Below are 18,817 nucleotides of genomic sequence, written 5' to 3'. Positions count from 1 at the left end.
TTAAAGTTCATATGGAACCAAAAAAGAGCCCGCATCGCCAAGTCAATCCTAAGCCAAAAGAACAAAGCTGGAGGCATCACGCTACCTGACTTTAAACTATACTACAAGGCTACAGTAACCAAAACAGCATGGTACTGGTACCACAACAGAGACATAGATCAATGGAACAGAACAGAGCCCTCAGAAATGATGCCGCATAGCTACAACTATCTGATCTTTGACAAACCTGACAAAAACAAGAAATGGGGAAAGGATTCCCTATTTAATAAATGGTGCTGGGAAAACTGGCTAGCCATATGTAGAAAGCTGAAACTGGATCCCTTCCTTACACCTTATACAAAAATTAATTCAAGATGGATTAAAGACTTAAATGTTAGACCTAAAACCATTAAAATCCTACAAGAAAACCTAGGCAATACCATTCAGGACATAGGCGTGGGCAAGGACTTCATGTCTAAAACACCAAAAGCAATGGCAACAAAAGCCAAAATCGACAAATGGGATCTCATTAAACTAAAGAGCTTCTGCACAGCAAAAGAAACTATCATCAGAGTGAACAGGCAACCTACAGAATGGGAGAAAATTTTTGCAACCTACTCATCTGACAAAGGGCTAATATCCAGAATCTACAATGAACTCAAACAAATTTACAAGAAACAAACAAACAAACCCATCAAAAAGTGGGCAGAGGACATGAACAGACACTTCTCAAAAGAAGACATTTATGCAGCCAAAAAACACATGAAGAAATGCTCATCATCACTGGCCATCAGAGAAATGCAAATCAAAACCACAGTGAGATACCATCTCACACCAGTTAGAATGGCCATCATTAAAAAATCAGGAAACAACAGGTGCTGGAGAGGATGTGGAGAAATAGGAACACTTTTACACTGTTGGTGGGACTGTAAACTAGTTCAACCATTGTGGAAGTCAGTGTGGCGATTCCTCAGGGATCTCGAACTAGAAATACCATTTGACCCAGCCATCCCATTACTGGGTATATACCCAAAGGACTATAAATCATGCTGCTATAAAGACACATGCACACGTATGTTTATTGCGGCACTATTCACAATAGCAAAGACTTGGAACCAACCCAAATGTCCAACAACGATAGACTGGATTAAGAAAATGTGGCACATATACACCATGGAATACTATGCAGCCATAAAAAATGATGAGTTCGTGTCCTTTGTAGGGACATGGATGAAACTGGAAAACATCATTCTCAGTAAACTATCGCAAGGACAAAAAACCAAACACCGCATGTTCTCACTCATAGGTGGGAATTGAACAATGAGAACTCATGGACACAGGAAGGGGAACATCACACTCCGGGGACTGTTGTCGTGAGAGGCGTGGGGGGAGGGACAGCATTAGGAGATACATCTAATGCTAAAGGACGAGTTAATGGGTGCAGGAAATCAACATGGCACATGGATACATATGTAACAAACCTGCACATTGTGCACATGTACCCTAAAACCCTGAAGTATAATTAAAAAAAAAAAAAAAGAAATACATTAACTGAACATGATTCCTTCATTATGTTTTTTATATACTGTATGTATTTTAACTAACAATTAACTCAAAAGTCTTTTATTCAACCCTATTTCAAGACTTACTATAAGGTCACCAAAATAAAAACTGTAGCGCTGGCAAAGAATCAACAAATACATCAATGAAATAAAATAGAGAGCCCAGATATATATTCACAGTATATGATCATTTGATATTCACCAAAGGGACACAACGATCCTATAAGAAAAGGAATAGCTTTTAAACAAATGATCCTGGAACAACTAGCTATGCAAATTAAAAAATAAACAAACTTTGACCTCTATCTCACACCAGGTACAAACATTAATTTGAGATGGATTCTCGAATCCATCTCAACATAATAGCTAAAACTATAAGCTTTAAAAAATAGTATATTTTTGTGGATTCCAAATAGACAAAAGTTTCTTTAAAAACCATAGAAAACAATATCAATGAAATAAAAATACATATAAATTGTATTTTTTAAAAATTAGCAACTTTGGTTCATCTAAAGACATCAAGTAAATGAACAGGCAAGCTGTAGACTGAGACATACTTGAAGTTTACACACCTGACTTAGGACTGGTAACTAGCATACATTTTCAGTAACAAAAAATAATAAAGTTTATAAGGCAATCATAAAGAGAAAAAATGGAAAAAGGATTTGAACATATGCACAACAGAGGCTAATTTATAAATAACCAATAAGCACATGAAAAGGCACTGAATATTATTAGATATTAGGAAAATTCAAATTGAAACCCCAATGAGATACCAAATACCCACTAAAGTAGCTAAAATCAAAAGAGAATTACTGTTAAATGTTGATGAAGACTTGTGGCAACCAGAACTTTCACATATTGTTGACGGCAGTGAAAATGCTGCAATTTTAGAAAAAGCTCCCTTAGCATCTTAAAAAAGTGGATCAACCTGTAGCGTAAGACTTGATGATTCCAAAGAAACGTATTTCCACAAACAGGCTTGTACAAAATCATTTATCGGAGCTATATTTATAATAACGCCCAAAATGAAACAGCCTAGATACCCAGCAATAGGAGATTGGATAAATAAAATATGCGTCATTTTTACAGTGGGATATTAGACAGCAATAAAAAGAATAAATTACTGATATATACAATAACATGGATGAATTGCAAAAGCCTTATATGGATTGAAAGAAGTCTTACCCACTAACATACACTATGATTCTACCTATATAAACTTCTAGATCAGGCAAAATTAATTCATGGTGTAAAACAATCAGAACAATGAATGCTTCTGTGGAAATGGGGGTAAGGATTTATTGGGAAGGAACATGAAGGAACTTTCTCGAGTGACAGTCATGGTTTGTTTATTAACGGCAGGTTGGTTTTCTCAGGTAATCAAGTGATCACATGATTTGAGTATTTTATTGTATGTAAATATTACTTGAAAAGAAGAAAACTCATAAATATTGAACTCTAATGATACGTATGCTGAAGTATTTATAACATGTACTAAAGTCTACAACTTATTTTCAAATACATTTTCAGAAAAGGAAGGAGAGATAGATGTGTGATTAAAAACAAGTATAGCAAAATGTTAATTAAGTTAGTGGGCATATGAGTGTCCCTTCTGAAATTCTCTCAACTTTTCTACATGTTTGCAAATTTTCATCATAAAACAGGATGGGAAAAAAGGAAACTAGCAGAATGGGAGAGAGGATCTATTCCCACCTTTTTTTGTGTGGACAGTGCTAACAGGTTGGAATTCAGGATACAAACCACATATAAGAAATAGGTTTATATATGAAAAACTTTGTAGACCAGTGCAGTGGCTCACACCTGTAATCCCAGCACTTTGGGAGGCTGAGGCAGGCAGATCATGAGGTCAGGAGTTCAAGACCAGCTTGGCCAACATAGTGAAAGCCCGTCTCTACTAAAAATACAAAAATTAACCAGGCGTAGTGGCACGTGCCTGTAGTCCCAGCTACTCATGAGGCTGAGGCAGGAGAATTCCTTTAACCAGGAGGCAGAGGTTGCAGTAAGCCGAGATTGTGCCACTGCACTTTCCAGCCTGGGCTATAGAGCAAGACTCCAACTCAAACAAAAAACAAACAAACAAACAACAACAACAACAACAACTTTGTGATTTTTTTAAGTTATATAATCGTTTTTTATGTAGATATATTATCAATCTTTGAGTTGGGATGTTCAAACATAGCAAATATATTAATAATTTTTAAAGTAATTAGATTCTTGACAATAATCATCTTTCACTCTTCATTATGATTTTTTATTAGTTCTCAACCAAAGTTTGTAGGTTGTTTCACATTTTTACCCCATATATTTTTCTTATGTACATTCCTTGTGTGGACTGCAAATATAATGGTTTCACTATATTTCCTACTTGTTATTGTTGGTAAATAAGAAAGTTACTAGTTTAACACCCAGAATTGCTTTTGTGACCTCATCTTTTGATACTTTCAGATTATTTTTGGAATAAATTCATCAGATTATTACATTTTTATTTACATTAAAAGTTTCTAAATTCTTATTTGATAATCATGTATTATTGTCTTGACAACATTCTCCATGTAGTTAAGGCTTTTAATATTTTATATTAAATATTTCCTTTGGTTTGGTTTGGTTCATATAGGATGAGTTTTTCAATTTTCCATTTTTAATATTTTTAGGTACATAGTAAGTGTACATGAGATGTTTCTGGGTTCTCTATTCTGTTCCATTTGTCTATGTGTCTGTTTTTATACCAGTACCATGCTGGTTTGGTTACTGTAGTTCTGTAGCATAATCTGAAGTTAGGTAATATAGTTCTTCCAATTTTGTTTTTTGTTTTTTTGCTTAGGATAGCTTTGGCTATTCTGGATCTTTTGTGGTTCCATATAAATTTTACGATTGTTTAGGTGGCCTGGCCTGGAGCCCATCTTTCAGAGCACTGTGTTCCCCTCTGGCTCAGCACAGGTCCAAAAGTCCCATCTTAGAGCCAAGTCCTGGAATCAAGGACCCCAAAAGCCTTTTTGTGGCTACCTCCCTGTGGCCAAGCTGGTACCTAAGGTGTAAGACAAAGTCTTGTGGGCCTTACGTTTTTGAATAAAATATACTTAAGTAAAATCACTTTTCCTAAGTATATTTTTTAAATTTCAGTTTTATTAGTGGAACTGTTTTCCATCACATTTTCAAAGTGGTTATGACTGGGAAATGATTTCTATCTTAAAATAATACTTGAGTCTGGAGCATTTAATAGATTTTGTTAGTTCTAAGATTTTAGGGTTTTTTGATTTAAATATAGTTCCTATAAAAATAATATTATCAACTGACAATACTGTTCTTACCATTTATTAAGCACACATATATATTTCATAGATTTTAATGCATTATCTAGAACTTGCAAAACAATATTAAATAGTAATGCTAGTATTGCTATCTTTTTTTCCTAAAAAATACCACCAGTATATACAAAATATTAAATAGCAGCTTTGGTATTGATAACCTTTTCTCTTTCAGAAGAACACGGCTAGTGGTTGACCATTAAGTACAAAGCTGACTATTCTTTAATGTATTTAATCCAGATAATCTTTGCCATTCAATAGATTAGGACAATATTTAGTATGATAACTAGTACTTTGAAATTATTCTCACCATTTTATGGTGTGTTTTCTTTTTACTACCTCTTTCATTTTCTACCTTCCTAGTATCTATTTGATTAATATTTCTTTTATTTCTTTTTTGTTTCAAGATAAAAATTATATTTTTTAGTATTTGGTTTCCCTACCAATTTTAAATACACACTTAAAGTATTCCAACAAAATCTATTCAGTATTTTGATTCTTTTCCTTAATCTGTTTCTCAGACTGCTCCTTTTACACATTTTCTTGAAAAGTTTATTTCTGTTATTATTGTCAGAATGCTAAATGCAAAATTGATCAAGATGAATTATTTTAACATCATTGGTGACATTTATAAATATGGTTTACCAATATGTTTGCTTACCTCCTTTTCTCTGATTTTTCTTTTTGGTATTTGTGTTAGAAAAGACCAGTAGGGGCTGGGCGTGATGGCTCACGCCTATAATCCCAGCACTTTGGGAGGCCAAGGTGGGTGGATCACGAGGTCAGGAGATTGAGACCATCCTGGCTAACACGGTGAAACCCCATCTCTACTAAAAATACAAAAGATTAGCCGGGCATGGTGGCGGATGCCTGTAGTCCCAGCTACTCGGGAGGCTGAGGCAGGAGAATGGTATAAAACCCGGGAGGCAGAGCTTGCAGTGAGACTCCGTCTCAAAAAAAAAAAAAAAGAAAGAAAAAAAGACCAGTAGGTAGTGACTCTCTACTCTTTATATGCCTGAAAAAAAAACCTCTATCTATCTATCTATCTATCTATCTATCTATCTATCTATCTATCTATCTATCTATCTTTCTCTAATTAATAGTTTAGCACTACATACAATTTGTGGATTACAGTCCCTTTGTCATTTGGAAAACTTTGTTAATGAGAAGCTTGCTGCATCTGATTCTAACAGTTTTTTAGGAAATCCATTATGCTTTTCTATAACATTACTATTACTTGTGTATACTCAATGATCTATAGTTTAGTCTGGTGTGAAGTTTAGATTTATTTGTATTTATTCTTCTCTAGATGGAATCTATTTTAATCTAAGGGCTTACGTTTTTCTTTAATTACAGAAAATGTCTGCCAATATTCCTCTTCTGCCATTCCTTCTAGAATCTTCTGGTGGAGCAACTTCTAAAACTTTGTTGTGGTTTCCCATCTTAATTTCATGTCTTTTAACTGCTTTTTGAATACTTTTATCTCTTTATTTCAGTGGTTCTAACTGGGCGAGGGGCAGTCACCTGGACATTGGACAATCCAGTTTTGGTTGTCGCAACTGGGGAGGGGGTGCTACGGGCATGTAGTGGGTAGAGGTTATAGATGCTGCTAAAACTCTGCAATGTACAGGACACTCCCCACATCAAATAATTATTTAGCCCCAAGTGACAAAAATGCTGATGAGAAATCCTGCTTTATTTCTGTGCCCCACCTTCTAGATGAATTCTTTGTTACTATTTTTCAGTTCTCCAAATCTCCTTGCTGCTATCTTGAGAGTATTCCATATATTGAGATTTTATTTTAAATTACGGTTTTTTAAAATTTCCAGTCTTTCTCATTTTAACAACCCCTGGGTATCTTATATCTACCCATGTTTGCTTCATAAATTCTTGTTCATTTACTGCATTCTAAGTTCTTTATTCATTACAGGATTTAAAGCACACTCATTTTAAAGTTATTTTTGCACATTCTATTGTTTTCATTTTCCTTGGGGTGAATTAACCTTCAAATTGTTGGTTGTCTGTCTTAGCATTAGTTTACTTTCCGTGTTTTAATAGCTTAGGTTGCAGACTGATATTAAATGGAAATTTTCGTTCTCCTTTTCTTCCTCCATACTTTCACCCCACTCTTTTGTTTTTTCCTTTAACAATTTTTCACAGTTGCCTGAAGTTGGATAGCAGTCTGGGGCTAGATCTTATGCTGGCTATTGAGACCTTTCCCACAGCGATACTGAGAACAATGTTGATCAACTCATGAAACCAGAGGGCAGCTTGACCCAAGTCTTGGTTGCTAGGTGATGCCTGCTCCTTTGACGTCCCTGGTTTATAATTATAACTACAGTGTAGCTTCAGGCTCTAGTTAGACTTAGCTTGTTTTTTTGAACCTCTTTTCAAGGAGATGAGCTTCCTCAGCCCTCAGTTTTCAGTAAAGAGACTGCCTCGGTGAACAATATTTATTCTGGTAATGCCACATGTATCATTTCAGAATCCCTGTATGCTTGAAGCTTTAAGTTCATTTTATCTTTTTTCATCCACAGAAATATTTAACTTTTACTTGTGGCTCATATATATAGTCATTTCTTCTTTTTATGTTTTACTATTATGCTACATGTCTCGTGCAGATGGGGTCCTTGCATATCTGAAATTACATTATCCCAACTAGAAGTCTCCTGGCTCCTAGTTCAAATAACAAACCAATACTTAACCATTTTTATACTTATTTTAAAGGTTTTATTTTTAATAACAAATATGAGTAGAATTATATCAGTTATCTTTCCAGTGACACTTAAGAGTTTTTCCTTAATTAGCCTATTTAAATGAACTATAGTTTTCTATAACCAAATATTACTTTATAGTTACATTCCCGTCATAAATTCTCTTTGCTATTCCTATTTCAAAATATTATATTCAATATTTTAGATGTAATATTTATACCAATATTTAAAATAGAGATTAGTTGTCATCTTTTATTTTACTCTATTTATTACATTTTATTTTAAACTTTTATTTATAAAATAAATTGATAGGTCCACTTGAGATATTTCTCTACGTTATTGAAAAAAGTAGGTTATATTTATAAATACCAATTATTCAGAAATTTGGTGAATAAGTCCATCATTCAACCTGGTTCAGGACTATTTGGAGGATTTGTTCTTTTGAAATTATCTCAATGCTTCTGGCTATCTATTATAGGATTATTAAACCACAATAATCTTTGCCAAGTTATTCAAACATATTTCCCATATGTTATGGCATCCGCTACTCATTGATTTCTTTTTTTAATCTCAATATTTCCTCTTAGACTGTGTAGTAAACATTCTGAGGTATTTTATGCTATTATAACAGATTACACGCATATTTAAATAATAATTTGGCTTGAAACAAAAGTGAGGTAGAATTTGTTTTTCTTCATAATTTAAAAATATCTCCATGTTTCTATTTTATATCCAGCATTGGTACTGAAAAATTTGGCATCAATCTGATTATTATTTTGCTGTGATTTATTCTTCCTCTATAGATACTTTTAGAATGATTTATTTCCCTCCAATGTTTTAAAATATTGCTGCAATATGTCAAGATGTAGGTTTTCAATTCTCTCCAAATTGATACTCTAAAAGCCTTTTTAATGCAAGATATGTAATCTGTTTGAAATTTTTAAACTGTATCTTCATTATTTCTAAAGACACGTTCTCTTTTCTGTTTTTTCCCTTCTCTTCTGAGACTCCCATCACTATATGTTGATTCTCCATCTTCTAGCCTGGCTTATTATTTTATTTTTCTTCATCAGTTTCTGTTCCCATGGAGTTTTTCCATGTGACTTTTCAGCTGGCTAATTCCCAGCTTTTTCTTTAGCTGTATCCATCCTGGTGTTTATCCCTTCTATGTGTTCTTTATGTATTATATTTTATTCCTAATAAAGTCAGAGGGAGATTACACACACACACACACACACACACACACACACACACACACACACGTATCTATTTTCTCTTATCTCTTTGTGTATATTTGTTATATTTCTTGGTTTACTCGTTCCAAAATTCCATTCTATTTTATATGTGTATATTTATACACACACATACATATGTATATACATCTGAATATTTGTCTGGTTAATGATCGTACTCCACAGGTGTCTATTAATTTTGGTATTCCTGATAACATGTCTTGGGGTAGACCCAAAGGCTAGGCCCTTGCCTGCGTCTCTCCATTGTGTTTATAAAGAGGGGAAGGGACATGCCCCAGGGCAGAGAAACCCAGGCCCCACAGCATCATCTTAACCACTACCTAAGTGTCCTAGTCAAAGATCCACTTTTAAACCACTTTAAATAAGCAATTTCCTGTTTAGTTTATTGGGAAGGTTGGAGGAAGAGGACACAAAAAACGAAGGCTGGAGAGCAGCAGCAGTCCAGACCCACTATCATCTGCAAACCTACCGTCTGATAGCTTCCGTGGCCTGGGCTGTCCTATATTTTTCATGGCAAAGAAACTGGTTATGCCAAGGTGACACAGAAAGGGAAAAACAAAACTAAAACAGCTTTCCCCAAACTACTCACCTTTATCTGCCTCCTATTATCCTGTGCCCCTGCTGCAGACACACCACAGCCCTCTCCACACAGAGACTGTTTCTTGGTAGTCTTCAATCTCAACTTGTTTTATTTTCTTAATTATTGTTATTTTCCTTAACCTATGCTTTCCTTGAGCTTCTGTAGTTTCTCTAGGATTAATTCTGAAGAATAAAGTGTGCAGTCCATTCAAATTCACCATTATAGCAGGTACTGGAAACTTTTATAGCGTTGTATGTCTGGTTATTTAGATTTTTTTTCTACTTAAAAACTTTCTTAAAAATTGAAATGTATAATATTTGCAAAATTTTTCATAAGTAAATAATTTTAAGATATATTAAACCCAGTATATCTTTTTTAAAAAACTATATTTATTTTTACTTTTTATTGGTACTTTTTCTTATGCTCCTTAAGACTTTGAGAGGATTCTTCAGTTACAGGCTTACTTAACATGTTTTCTATTTTTCTGTATGGGTTATTCAACTTATACAGAATTTGACACTACGAATTTTCCTCTGAATACTTCAGACAGATTTTCTGGGTTTTAATATGTGCTATTTCCTTTATCATAAAGAAGTTGTTCTTTTTATTACTAGTCACCTCAATTTGTACACCCCCCATCCCCCCACCACCAAATAATAAAACGTTTTCCTGATTAAAAACAACAACAACAAATTTCCAAGGCACTTATGACTGGGGTGTCAGCCTTTATTTAGAAACTCAGAAACCACCAATAACTAGGCATAACTAGAAAAGAAAATTAATCACCACAGAGCTGAAACTCCCTGACTAGATAATTTTCTAACACCGTTGATTTTCCTCCTAAGTCCCTTTTCCTATTTTAGCACAGTAAGCAGCTTTTCACAAGGGATCTGTCGTGTTGTATTCAAACAAGCACGGCTGTATGAAACACTTCCTCTCTAGTTGGAACGTGTCAATCACTTCATGTAATTAATTTCCTAATGATCCTGAAACATTTGCTTTCTACCTGAATGATCTCATTCTGGCACCAGGCAATTTTCTGGAACATTTTAAATGTAAAATTTATAGGTAAACCCGAGTAAATACATTGTAGACAACGTGCAGAGGAAAAACTCAGGATCAAACCTTTTCCCAGTGAAGTGTATAATATTTTCTTTGACAGAAGCAAAGTGATATATAGCGTGCCACAGCTAAGCTGTAAAAATACCACGACCTTTCATCAGTCTCAATTATTAGGAGTAATAGCCTCAGGCTGAAACTACTTGAGAATCCCTGACGATATTTAAGACAGAAAAACTGTAGAATCTAATGCAAAGTCCACGGCCAAACTGTGCTGGGATAGGGTTGCCTAGTGGTCCATTCATCATTTTTTTTTTTCTGCTTACACTGGGGCTGACATCTACTTATTAAGTCTTTCCCTGGGTCATTTCACACTGCTGAAGAGGCAAAGTAGAAATCCCATCAGGAGGCCTGCATTTCCAGAGGGAAGAGAGGGATTTTATTTTTGGTGTCATCATTACCTTATTAGGCAAAAGGAAAACTGTTAGTCCTGATAGATCCCTTCCTGTTCTTTCAAAAGTCATATCCAGTGTAGACGAGTGCCCCAATGCACAGGAAAGTGCTAAGAGAAAACAAAAAACTGCTGTCCTATGAAATGGTAATATTTTTCAATAGCTAGGGACCACGCGTTGCTGATGAGGGAAGCCAGGCCCAACTGAGCATTGTAAACAGACTGTGACAATCTACCAGGGGAAAAGAAGGGATGGGAGGAATCAATAAACAGAAGATTCAAGGAAAGGGTAAATCTTTCATTAAATACTATGGACTAAACCTCCTCAGTGGAGCGACTAGCAATATTTCACTGAAACAGGTAGTGACAATATGCAAGCAGATTGCTTTTTATCCAGGATGGAATTCAGAAACCTTTGTTTTCCCTGTTCTCTGACATTTGGCACTTAACTAGGAATTTATGAAACAAACTGCAGCAGTATTTGCAACACCTCCAACTGCGTCACCAACGGAAATCATGTATGTCATATCACATATCACATTTCAATTGTAGGAGATATTATGGAATACCATTTTCGTGGACCAATACTTCAAAAATATAATGTTCTTGGCCCTGACACTAACTCTTATTATATAATAAAGAAACACATTTTGTTCATGCCAAGTGAAGGCAAAACAAAAAAAAAAAAAAAGAAAAAAGAGAAACAGACATTACTGTATCACTTTTTAATTATTTTATAACTATACTTAATATAATTTATTTCCTTTGGGACCACGTGCATTTTATTTTATGCATTTAAAAAACTTTTTTTTTTTTTTCTCAGAAAGAGGTCTATAGGCTTTACCATATTGCAAAGTCCATAGCACAAAAAGCTTAAGAATGTTTGCCTTATTCTAAATTTGTATTCATTAGGCAAAGTCACTCCCCTCATTCCTTCAGGGTTTGTGTGTGTGTGATCTCAGTACACAGATATAGACACATTCAGATCACTGTGATGAACCCAGTCAATTTCAAAGATGGTTTTTCCTATTACCAAAAGTCTAGATGCAACAATGGCATCTAAAAACAATGACATTTAAAATCATCTTAAGATGTGTTTTTAAAATACGTCAAATATTATTATGACTTATTATGTTTTTAAATATGTCTAAATATATAACTTAGTCGAGGATGGAGGCTCAAAATAGACCTAAGACCCTTCCTAGGCCTCCTGTCAGTCTGTAGAAACCTTGGCTCAGGAGAGAGAGGTTAAGAACTGGATTTTACTTCCCTTATAGTAATCTCCGAGTTACTGGTGAGCAATCCCACCACACGCTCACCCCAGAATAAATATCCTAGGTCATGAACAACTAGATGTGTAACGAGATTCAACAGGGACAGTCTGTGAGGGGTGGGCAGTCACGAGGGGTGAATGGAAGGTGGTAGTCTGCATCATTGCAGTGCAGTCATTTTTTTTTTCATGGAAACCTCTGCATAAACCAGGTAGACATTTACAAAGCAAGACGCAGCTTGAAACAGTTGCCAGGCCCAGGGAGTGCAACACCATCATACAGCAAAGCTGGTCAAGGGATACCTTCCTTTCACCTTTATTTTTTGCCCTTAGTTCCCACCACACTCCTACTGCTAGGGTGGATCAGAACCCAGTCTCAGTACGATGGGGAAAGAGAGATGGAGGTCATGAGGACCACATCTCCATTCCTGGCTTCCTGTTTGAGGCAGGCTCCAACTGGAGGAGGTGAGAAAATTTAACTTTAATCAAGTTTGGAGTTTTGCATATTAAATGCATTTGGACATTCTAATTTCTGAACGAAGATTCTGTTTGGTGACTTAAGAATCCATGGTACTTATTTGCATAGTCATCTCATGCCCCAAGATATAGCTTAGGCAGAGAAAGAAATCCCTCCAATGAATTTTAAAGAGACAGAATACAAAATTAAGTGGCATTATGGTTACACTCCACAAATCCTATACTTTCCAAATAAAGCTTATACTGATTTTTGTCTTTTTTCTCAGCTGTACAAAACTTCTTCTGTGTTTAATTTGCTTTATCCCAGATCCCCAGTCAGTTCCTAGTGTTCATTCCCAGGTTTGTTCTTGTCCAGAAAGCGTCCTCATTTCTTTCCCTTGCAATATAAACTTTGCCTACCCATCTGGTCTGGCTCAAACCCATTGCTTCAGCTATGTTTTATCTAAATGCACAGTCCACATTGATTCCTTTCTAATTTCTATTGCTTTTTGCAGTACCACTTATTTACAATTGCCATATTCCATTTTTATATAATTTATTTTTTTCTTTTTCAACTTTTTGGTTCAGGGGGGTATGTGTGTAGGTGTGTTACATAGGTAAATTACATGTAGCTGAGGTTTGGCGTACAAATTATTTCATCACTCAGGTTGTGAACACAGTAACTGATAGGCAGTTTTTTGACCCTCACACTCCCCTTAGCCTCTACCCTCAAGTAGACCCTGATGTGTCTCATTCCTCTCTTTGTGTCCATGTGCACTCAATGTGTAGCTCTCACTTATAAGAGAGAATATGCATTGGTTTTCCATTCCAGCGATAATTCACTTAGGATAATGACCTCCAGCTGCATCCATGTTGCTGCAAAGGACTGATTTTCCTCTATTTTTTATGGCTGTGAACCATATTTTCTTTACCCAGTTCACTGTTGTTGGGCATCGTGGTTGATTCCATGTCTTTGCTACTGGGAATAGTGCTGTGATGAACATGTAAGTGCATGTGTCTTTTTGGTAGAGTAATTTATATTCCTTTGGGTAATGGGATTGCTGGATTGAATGGTTATTCTGCTTTAAGTTCTCTGAGAAAAGGCTTTTAATAAAACTCAACATCCCTTCATGTTAAAAACCTTCAACAGACTGGGCACTGAAGGAACCTAGTTCAGAATAATAAGAGCTGTCTATGACAAACGCACAGCCAATATCATACTGAACAGGCAAAAGCTGGACGCATTCTCCTTGAGCACGAGAACAAGAATAACAATGCCCACTGTCACCACTCCTATTTAACATAGTACTGAAAGTCCTAGTCAGAGTAATCAGGCAAGAGAAAGAAATAAAAGGTATCCAAATAGGAAAAGAGGAAGCCAAACTATCTCTCTTCACATATGATACGATTCTATACCTAGAAAACCCCATAGTCTCTGCCCAAAGCCTCCTGCAGACTTATAAACTTCAGTAAAATTTCAGGACACAAAATCAATGTAAAAGATCAGTAATATTTCTATACAGCAGTAACATCCAAGCCAAATCAAGAATTTAATCCCATTCACAATAACTACAAAAAGAATAAAATACCTAGGAATTCAGCTAATCAACAAGGTGAAAGATCCCTACAATGAGCATTACAAAATGCTGCTGAAAGAAATCAGAGATGACACAAACAGATGGAAAAACATTCCATGCTTATGGATAGGAAGAATCAATATTGTTAAAATAGCCGTATTGCCCAAAGTGATGTACAGATTCAATGTTATTCTTATCAAACTACTAACATCATGTTTTTACAGAGTTAGAAAAATCTATTTTAAAATTCATATGAAACCTAAAAAGAGCCCGAATAGCCAAAGCAATTCTAAACAAAAATATCAAAGCAGGAGGCATCACACCACCTGGCTTTAAACTATAATACAAGGCTGCAGTAACCAAAACAGCATGGTACTAATACAAAAACAGACACATTGACCAATGAAATGGGTTAGAGAACCCAGAAATAAAACTGCACACCTACAACCATCTGATCTTTGAAAAAGTCAACAATAGCAAGCAATAGGGAAAAGACTCCCTATTCAATAAATAATGCTGGCATAACCGGCTAGCCACATGTAGAAGATTAAAATTGTACCCCTTCCTTTCACTATATGCAAACATCAATCCAAGATGTATTAAAGACTTAAATATAAGAACAAAAACAATAAAAACCCTAGAGGAAAACCTAGGAAATACCATCCTGGACATAGACCTTGGCAAAGATTTCACGAGAAACTCTCCAAAAGCAATTGCAACAGAAACAAAAAAAACAACAAATGGGACCCAATTAAATGAAAGGGCTTCTGTCCAACAAAAGAAACTATCAACAGAGTAAACAGACAACCTAGAGAATGGGAGAAAATATTTGCAAACTATGCATCTGACAAAGGTCTAATATCCAGAATCTATAAGGAACTTAAGCAAATCATCTGTCTTTTTCTGAAGTTAACAATACATCATATTTCTCTTTTTTTTTTGGAATTGTGGGTAACTTCTAGTCTGGGAAAATATGATGATCCATTTCTTATCATTTCTAGTATAAATGTAAATAAAAATCTTATTTCCAATCATACCTGCATCTACAGGACATAAATCTCGGAATATTATCTGTTTACATGTAAATATCCTAAGCCTATGCTTTAAAGAGATTTCAGTTTTATTTAAAATTCATGCAAGGTTGGAAGGAGCAAAAAGGTGTCTCAGGGGTCTTGTGTATTTTAGAGAGGAATGTCAAGAATGCAGGCTTCCCAGCTTGTAAAACAATAGCTTCTTTGATTGGAAGTTCGGTTGTGCTTTGCCTGACATTTTCTGTTTTTAAATCCAAAGGTAAATTTAACTTAAAGAGGAGATATTTGTTTGTCAGCTTCAAAAGCGATTTGTTTTCATTTTGTTTCTTTTTTTTCCAAGCAGTAAATCTTTTGAAATTTAAACTCTACCCTTGTTTATCACTGCAGTTATTGCTTTAGAGGTTAAAGTTTGTAACATAGGCCCTTCCCTACCCGCTGAAAGACAGGAGACAGAAAGGTCTATCTGAGAAATACTGTTGGTAAACCTATTCCCAACGACCATATTTAAGGCAGATTATGCTGTTCAAAACATGCCAGTAATCTATATTTTCTCGATATCATAATAAAAGAAGCTGCCATCAACAAAATAGCCCCTTGTCAATCAGACCAACACTTGCCAAAATTATACCCCACTTTTGAACTCATGCAAAAAAAAAGTTTCCATTGTTTTGTGCCTTTCTCAAATACCTATCAACCAACATTAGTAACTAATATCCTCTTGACATCCCTCATATTTTTGTACATCTTTCAATATTTGGGTTAATTGTTTTCCTTATGCATATTCCTAAAATATTGAAAAACAATAGAGAATTCTTGGTACCCATCCTCTAGTATGATTCTATTATTAAATAAATTTTTTTCCAATTTAAAAACTTATCAGGCTGGGTGTGGTGGCTCATCCCTGTAATCCCAGCACTTTGGGAGGCTGAGGCAGGTGGATCACCTTATGTCAGGAGTTCGAGACCAGTCTGACCAACATGGTGAAACACCATCTCTACTAAAAATACAAAAATTAGCTGGGTGTGGTGGCAGGCACCTGTAGTCCAAGCTACTTGGGAGGCCGAGGCAGGAGAATCATTTGAACCCAGAGGGCGAAGGTTGCAGTGAGCTGAGATTGCACCATTGCACTCCAGCCTGGGCGATAGGGGGAGGAGAGGTTGCAGTGAGCTGAGATTACACCAGCCTGGGTGACAGGGCAAGACTCAATCTCAAACAAAAACAAAAACAAAAAACACTTATCAATTTATACTTCTCATTTACTTTCTTGTGGTAATATTTAAAAAGAAAACAAGAATACCTCTTTTTGAGTCATCAAACATGTAGAATTGAAAGCTAAACCTGAATTTTAATACTATAAATAGACCATTTTCAAATGATTCATCGATTACCAAAAAGTAAAAGTTAGATATAGGAAAATAACTTTTTGGTTTACCGAGACACTGAGGATCATGGAAGGCTGGACTTGCCTTTAAGATAACAGGAGTGGGCAAATTACAGCACTTGGGCCAAATCAGCCAAAAGGGCAGACCACCTGTTTTAGTGTGAGAGCTAAGAATGTTTTCTATACTTCGATATGGTTAAAAAAAATCAACAGAAATTTAAAAGAAAACAGCACTTCATCAGAGGCATGAAACATGAAATTAAGCTCTCAGTGTCCATAAATAAAGTGTTTTTAGAACACGGTCATGGTCAATCATTTGCATATTGCCTATTGCTGTATTCACAAAACAGTAGCAGAGTTGAATAGTTACAACAAAGACTGTATGACCTGCAAAGCCTAACGTGTTTACTAGCTGATCCTTTACAAAGCAAGTTTAAGGTTATGTCTGTTTTCTGAAACAGTTCCACTGATAACAGCACATATATTTATGGACCATTAAGTTGTGATTAAATATGATTGCTATAAATCAAGTCTTGGAATACCATCTGTCTATTCTTCTAGGAATGATGACTTCAACAGCTCTCTGGCACAATAGACAGTGATTTATTCTAACTCTTTTTTTGATTTTTTTTGAGATAGGGTCTCACTCTGTTGCCCAGCATGGAGTACAGTGGCATGATCTTGGCTCACTGCCACCTCCACCCCTTGGGTTCAAGTAATTCTCGTGCCTCAGCCTCCCCCGTAGCTAGGATTACATGTGTATGCAATCACATTTGGCTAATTTTTGTATTTTTAGTAAAGACAGGGTTTCACCATGTTGGCCAGCCTGGTCTTGAACTCTTGACCTCAAGTGATCCACCCACCTCAGCCTCCCAAAGTGCTGGGATTACAGGCATGAGCCACTGTGACGGGCCTTCTAATTCTTTTATTCAGTTTCCCTTTGACCAGCCAAATATTTATTTTCAAAACAGGAAAAACTATGAAATATTCCCTTGGATATGTACTGACTTACCTATTGATATGTATTTTGCTGAGAATAGATACCAAAATTTAATATATACCGAAACTGGCACTCCAAAGAAGTGTTTATTTATTTTACTTAATTTCTCCCTTGAAACACACCTAATAAAAACGTTCCTGATTAATTTCCCAAATACATACTGTTAGAATGTCAATAAAAGCTTCAGTACAGTAGTATAGTTATTTTTTCAAAATGAGAAATATACACTATTTATTCAGCTATTTATTCAATCACTTGCAAGAAAATAATCTCAAACGGAAAGAAAAAGATAATTTATTGGCACATATGATTGAGAAATCCCTGTGTTAAAATGATGCCAATTATGACGAATTTTCTCTCCTTCTTTTGGTTTAGCTTGTCTCTACCCATCTCTCTGTGTTATCTACCTCTTTAGGCTACATGTGATGCGAAGAAGCTAGCAGTAGCTTTCTATGTTCATTCTCTCAAATTTAAGTCCAACAGAATAAGACAGCATCCATTCCCAGTACATACGGCACAGAAACACAGATTCACTGTGATTGGAACCACGTGGGAGACATGAGGCACATACTACAAGGGGGATTGGGAATTCTCATTGGCCAAGCCTGGGTGCTATGCCCCACCCTGGCCATCACTGCCATCCCAGCCAATAACTGGCTAAAAAATGAGAAGAATGTGTTCCCAGAAGAAAGTTGAGGGTCTTTTTTTGTTGTTGTTGTTGTCAGAATAAGGAAGAAGAAATCTAAGACCAGGAAATTTACTATTTGAATTAAATTATTCTTAACCACATTTAGAAATTTCACCAAATACTGTTCATGATTTTTTTACTGCTAATTCATTTTTATTTTTCACAAAGAAAGCTTTAAAATGTTATACATTAGGTGAGGCTGAGAAAAAAGAAACTAAAAGAAGTTTAGTGGAAGCTTTTGACCATGTTTCACGTATGCCTATCCCTTAACCACATTCAACATGAGGCCAGTCCATGGCAAACTGTTAATCATCTACGTACTACATTTTGCCACCAGTCACCCTCCAACATGCCTCTGCAACACAACACCAGGCCAACGAAATGCTGCGTGATTGGCTCTCGAAGGGCAATGGTGGCCACGGGACTGGTCTTCCATTAGCTGATCCCAGAAAAGGAGTTTAATGAGCTCTAAGGTCAACCTAGGGCC

At 35.7% G+C, this 18,817-nt stretch overlaps 1 long non-coding RNA gene across 1 annotated transcript in view; it reads left to right on the top strand.

Annotated features, from left to right (window-relative positions):
• Positions 1–18,817, top strand: part of LOC116809447 (uncharacterized) — a 48,422-nt gene that overhangs the window by 12,636 nt on the left and 16,969 nt on the right. Inside the window, exon 2 of the long non-coding RNA XR_004369849.1 lies at positions 17,282–17,399. This is a non-coding gene — a long non-coding RNA (uncharacterized LOC116809447). The remainder of the gene's footprint in view (positions 1–17,281; positions 17,400–18,817) is intronic.

Source organism: Hylobates moloch, unplaced genomic scaffold, assembly GCF_009828535.3.
Source record: "Hylobates moloch isolate HMO894 unplaced genomic scaffold, HMol_V3 SCAFFOLD_1, whole genome shotgun sequence".
Taxonomy (NCBI): Eukaryota; Metazoa; Chordata; class Mammalia; order Primates; family Hylobatidae; genus Hylobates; species Hylobates moloch.
This window is presented reverse-complemented; position numbering and strand designations above follow the sequence as displayed.